The sequence below is a fragment of the Echinops telfairi genome, unplaced genomic scaffold (genome assembly GCF_000313985.2).
Source record: "Echinops telfairi isolate 266 unplaced genomic scaffold, ASM31398v2 ScPeMD7_7457;HRSCAF=8495, whole genome shotgun sequence".
Taxonomy (NCBI): Eukaryota; Metazoa; Chordata; class Mammalia; order Afrosoricida; family Tenrecidae; genus Echinops; species Echinops telfairi.
Genome location: NW_022111357.1, coordinates 17,471,823 through 17,477,785, shown reverse-complemented (window position 1 = coordinate 17,477,785; position 5,963 = coordinate 17,471,823). Strand labels below are relative to the sequence as shown.

The 5,963-nt window shown below is 52.6% G+C and overlaps 1 protein-coding gene and 1 non-coding gene across 2 annotated transcripts in view; one reads left to right on the top strand and one right to left on the bottom strand.

Moving 5' to 3' along the window:
- The window catches only part of FGR (FGR proto-oncogene, Src family tyrosine kinase), a 21,332-nt gene extending 21,174 nt beyond the window's left edge, over nt 1-158 (bottom strand). The window contains exon 1 of the mRNA XM_045298917.1: nt 100-158. The gene's annotated coding sequence lies outside the window, so the exon portion shown is untranslated. The remainder of the gene's footprint in view (nt 1-99) is intronic.
- A 4,610-nt stretch (nt 159-4,768) lies between these two features.
- Nucleotides 4,769-4,932, top strand: LOC115872809. The gene has a single exon (XR_004048054.1). It is a non-coding gene; the product is annotated as a U1 spliceosomal RNA (small nuclear RNA).
- The last annotated feature ends 1,031 nt before the right edge of the window (nt 4,933-5,963 follow it).

Here is a 5,963-nt window from a genome sequence, read left to right as displayed (position 1 = left end):
CTATCAGACACCCAGCTACCTCCCCATTCCTTTCCTTTCTTCCTCTCAGCCCCTTGTCTCCCCCCACCCCACTCCCGCCCCTCGGATCTCAACACCCACCTGGTCCCGTCGATGCCGGTCCAGCCAGCCAGGCACCCAGCAGCGGCGCGGGCCGAGCTGGGGGAGAACTGGGTGTCTCCGCCTCTGACCGCCGCCCCCTCTGCGCAGCAGGAGGAAGCCGCCTTCTTACTTCTCTTATTGCCCGGGTGGCGGCCGCGAGGGCTGCAGGCACGCCCCCGCCCCCCAGCCCGCTGCCCGCGGTGGGGTGGGGCCCTCGCTCCCAGACCCGCCCGCCCCGCTGCGCTCCCCCTTCTCGCTCTCCTGCGACACCCTAGTCTCCCCAAAGCCCCCACCCTAAGGAGAAGCTCTTCAGCCCAGCAGCGGCTTTCAGGTGAGGTCTGGTTGTTGTGGGAAAACTTGAGGGGTCCACAGGTTTGTCCCTAAGTTTCACAGCCAGTTGACCGCAGGTCGCTGTCGCCAGAGCCACTTTGGAGTACATGGCCGGTCCCCTTATGTGGCACTGGGTGTGGGCACTGGGGCAGGAATGGAGGAGGGTGGGCCCGGCCAGTGGCCCTTCCCTTAGACAACTGCTCCGCAGAGGAATCAGCCCTCCGCGGACACTGCCCCTGAGAGGGTGTGTCAGCCCCTTCCCCCAAGTGTGAAAAAACGAAACAAACCCGGGAAGATCCTTGCACCACAGTCCCTTGTTTCCCAAAGGTAGCGCCAATCGCCAATCCCTGGGAGAAGAAGGCCAGCGTGCTCCTTAGAGGCAAGGATGGCAAGGCTGCATCTTACACTCTGGACGTGTTGTCAGGAGAGACCCACCCGTACCTGGAGAAGGACATCTGCGAAGAGGAGGGGCGGTGACAAAGAGGAAGGTCCTCGGCGAGATGGACGACACGGTGGCTGCGTCGATGGGCCAGGCACAGGAACAAGGGTGAGGATGCGCGGGACCGGGCAATGCTTTGTAGGGTTGCTGTGTGTGGGAGCCGACTGCATGGCACCTCACAACAACCACAGCGGTCCCTGGGGGCGCAGTGTCTAAGCCCCTGAGGCACAGCTGGCAGGACGGAGGGGCGGTTTGTACCCACCCCAGGTCCTGTGCAGGAGAAAGGCGTAGCAGTGGTGGTCTGCTTCTGAAATGATTCCGAACCATCAAACTCACCCCAAGTGGAGTCAATCCTGACTCATAGTGACCTTGCAGGACAAAGTAGAATCTTTGGGTGTCTGAGACTGTGCATTTTCACAGGAGTAGAAAGCCTCATCTTTTTCCTGTGGAGTCGCTGATGGCTTTGAACTACTGATCTTCTAAGTGGGTGTGTGACTGTAGGCTTTGAATGGGATGGCTGCATTTTTGGAACCCATAACTGGGGCGTTTATGCAGACCCAAGGGGGTGTGCGGTGCCTCTAGGTAGGGCAGAGGTGTGGCTTCAGGTGTGTTCCAGTGTGTCTGTGGGTAGTAGAAAGGCAGGTACAAATGATTTTCCCTTTGGAAAATGGGAGGCACAAGGAGGAAGACGCAGGGGAGCCAGTTGACAGTGGGAGAGGGCTTTGGAAGGGTAGTCTCCCCTGGGCTGAGCAGCATCTTCTTCACCATTAAGCACCCCCTGGCTGGCATTGGCCTACACAGTCAATGAACATCTATCTTTGCCTGTCAGTTGCAGCCTTCAGGACACAGAGGAGAGAGGCTGCTTTCTGCCTCCTGGGGAACTCCCAGTGGTTCAGCATGGCAGTGTTCTCAGAGAAGGACTGGAGAGGGTGTAGACCAGACACTTCAACGGTGGTCTTGGGCATTTGGAAGACAGATTGCTGTGCACAGGATTAGATGGCATTGATGCACACCCTAGTTCAAGTCTTGGAAGGAGAACGCCTAATCCGAAAGCCGTAGAGCCAGTAACGAGTACAGAGATCAACTAGGAGTTGGGTGCTTTAAAAAGGGTGGGGCAATAAAAGGTAAGTAGTCTCCTGCAGGCAATGGGCATCCTTCTGGTCCAAGCTATTCTAGATCTATGGCAACAGAGACTAGCCTTCCTCCTTTGCCCCACTAAGAGTTCTGGGTTTCCTCAGAGGGCACTCATTTCCCCCTAAAGCATATACCCTACTATATGCCTATTACCTGCTAGGGAATTGGTGAAAGAGAGCATCCCTGGCTACCCAGCATATGCTAACTCGGTCTGCCTTCCAGGCCTGACACCCAGGGACCTCCTCAGAAGACCCTCCCAGATGGCTGCTTGGTGCACTGCTAGTTCCTGGAGTATAGGTGTGTGGGAGGGTGTTTTCCTTAAAGGGCAGGACTGGGTCTAGTTCTTAACAGTAACCCCACTGCCTGCATGTCTGCTGCCTCCACCCCCCAGGCCCTCCCTGACAGGGTCTGGCACAGAACAGCAGCTCTCAGGGCACAGAATGCAGGGATCATTGAAGGGACAAAGGCATTAACAGGCAAACAAATGAAAGCCCACTGAAAGAATAAGGGGAAGTATGCATTAAAGCGTGAGCGAACAAATTTCAGAATTGATGAATTGAAAAAAAAAGAACGGAAGAACAGCGTTGCTTCTGTTTTTGAAAAGATAACATGGATCGTGTTCATCGCTCATTTAAAACGCTCAAGTGGCTTCGCTCCCGTTCCCTCAGCATAAGAGAAATGAAATCATCAGAAGACACAATAGTCTGAACAACTTGCCATGGCCCCTGCCTGCCTCTACAGCCTCCTCTCACACCCTCTTCCTCTCCAGCCATGTTGAACCCTTTCCATTCCCAGAGCAGAGACACAGGCGGCAGCAACGTGCTCAAACGTAAACAGCGATGGTGAGGCTGGCGCAGGACCAGGCCCTATTTTGTTCTGTTGCCCGTGGGCTCAAAACCCACTGGAAGGAAGGCTCCTAACCACCACAACAGAATGTACGGATTTCTTGCCTCTGGACCTCCTCCCGTGCTGCTGTCCGGCCCTCCTCCTGAGACACCCTTCCTCTGCTCTTGGCTCTCTTTCACCTGCAGTGCCCCTTCCTCAGAGAAACCCTCCCTGCATCTACACACCTTGTGATCTGATGCCCCAGGCCTGCCGGAATTCGACCACTCACTTCGCTGAGAGTGGAGCAGGACCTCACCTGCCACACAGACAACGGAGTCCCAACTCCCAGCCTCAAAAAGACATTAACCAGACCGGCAATCCTCGGATATGTTTCTTAGCAAGTTGGCCCTCCATCTCTCCCTGATGACACACACACCCCACCCCCGCCTTCGGACTCCAGGTCTTCCCACCTTCTGGAGGGCTTCACACCTGCTGTAAGGCCAGCTCTGACGCCATCCATCTTCCCCTCTCCAGGGAATTACCCTCTCAGCATACAAACAAACATGTTCCAGAATCACTCATTCATTTAAAAGAAAACACAAAGCTGTCGTTTAATGTTAAGCATTTATCTTACTTTTTTTTTTTTTTACTTTTTTAAAGGAGGAATTGTAGTTCTTGCCTAGTGATGAGGGAAAACTCTTCTTTGTGGGGGAATACCAGCTAATAAGGATAGAAGAAGGTGAGGATTAGGAAAACGGAATCGATTGATTAGGGCAAGACTTGTCATGGACGCTACAGCTGTGAAAGGTTTTTAAAGACAGCACGTCCACACAGCGTTCAAGCTGCATTGCCGATCTTGCTATTTGCAGAGGACAAAGGAGAGATCTGGTGGCCATCCCTGAAGCAGTTCGGACACTGTCACTGTGCGCAATTCCTGCCACACGTGTTCAGCTGCCCTCTAATCAAGGTTCTGGACCAGGGGTCAGCAGGCGAAGGGTCAAATCCTGCCTGCTGCCTGTTTTTGCTCTTCAATGAGTTAGGTAGGAGTCTTGGGGGCACAGGGGGCTGTGCGCTGGGCTGCTCACCGAAAGGTCAGCCATTTGAAACCACCAACCACGCCGAGGGGGAAAGAGGCAGTTTTCTATTCCTGTAAAAGAATTACAGTCTCAGAATCCATAGGACCAGCTCTACCCAGTCTTACAGGCTGGCCAAGAGTCAGCATGGACCCCATGACAGTGCGTTTGCTAAGAATGGTTTAGAGACCTTTAAGAGGTTAAAGAGACCAAGGGAAGAACTTTTAGTGACTTGTGAAAATCAGGCTAAAGGAATAGTGTGGTGTCTGCATGTGCAGCTATATCAGGGTGCAGCACCCTCTGATTTCCGTGTGTGTGGTTGCTGTGTTCACGACTGACCGGGCTGGACAGTTGCAGTAGAGCCATATGGCCTACAAGACCAAAAAGTTACTCTCTGGTCCTTCCCAGAAAAAGTCTGCAAACCCTGCTATGGACACACCTTCCAACTGCAGGAGGTACCACCCAAGACCAAACTCACTGCCATCGAGTTGATGCTGACTCATAGTGACCCTACAGGACCAAGTACAACTGCCCCTGTGGGTTTCTGAGACTGTAACTCCTTCTTAAACTCTCCTGAGGAGCCGCTGGTGGTTTTGAACTGCTTATCTTGTGGATCACAGCCCAAAGAATAACCACTGTACCACCTGTGCTCCTGGAGGAGCTACTAACCCCTTCACCCCCCCAAAAAAAACGAATTCACTGCCATCAAGTCAGTGCTGACTCATAGTGACCCCCTGTGGGCTTCTGAGACTATCACTGTTTACAGGAGTAGAAAACCCCTGAGGAGCTGCTGGTGGTTTCGAACTGCTGACCATGTAGACTGCATACCAAGTCATAACCACTATGCCACCACAGGAGTAACAGGAGAATACTTACCTGGCAGGGGAGATACCATGATCACGAAGGTGGTTTTCCCAGGGCGAGGCTCACCCATTGCACTTTGGGTGTGCTGACCCCTGCGATTACCCCAAATGTGGGGAACTCGACTGCATAATTTGTGGTAGTGGGGGACTGCGTTCGCACTCTCCCCTGATTAGAGAGAGAGGGAAAAAAAAAGGAGTAACAGGAGAAGACAGAAGACTCATCCACATGGGCGGAGCATCCCATAAGACAACTGCCTAGTCCATTAAACAATATACAGTATTGTCATAAAAACAAAGACTGGATGAAGCTGGTTGTTTTATATCAGAGGAGTCCAAACGAGATACCACGCCAAATGCAATTGTGAACTTTGATTCGCATGAAACCAGTTGCCAATGAGCGGACGTCGACTCATGGGACCCCGTGTGTCAGTGTAGACTCATGGGACCCCGTGTGTCAGTGTAGACTCATGGGACCCCGTGTGTCAGTGTAGACTCATGGGACCCCGTGTGTCAGTGTAGAACTGCGCTCGTAGGGTTTCAATGGCTGGTTTTTCTGAATGAGATTTCCAGGCCGAGTTTCCAAGGTGCTTGGGAGAGAAGTGAACCCCCAGCCTTTCCATTACTAGACTTAATCCAACATCTCGCAGGCGCTCAGCCCCTAGGAGGGGGCTTGATTACTGCCGGCTGCAAACACAACGGAAGGAAGGAAAACATCCCGCCGGGGAAGGAGGGTTGCTTTCCAGAGGAAGGAGCCCGGGGAGGTGGTGGGAGCATTTGGAAGGCTGAGCAGGATGTAGGCCCCAGATGAAGCCTATGAAGGAGTCCTGTGAGCCATGCCTTTAGTACAGCAGTTCTCAACCTGTGGATTGTGCCCCCTTTGGGGGTCAAATGACCCTTTCACAGGGGTCGCCTAAGACCATCAGAAAACACATCTTCCCGATATGTAGGAACCGAGACCCCGCTCCTCTATCCGTCTCCAGGCTGGTCCACCCACATGCAGATAGACCCAAATACAAGTACCTGATGTGAAGACTGTTACCCATGCTACCCCATGCTTCAAGACAAAATTTCATTTATTTGTCATTAGAAATAAATATTTCACAATATAGAATTACATATTGTTTTTTGCAATTCATCACTGTACTTTCATTTGTTCAATTTGTAACAATGAAAATACATCCTAGCCCCTAATAAAATGTA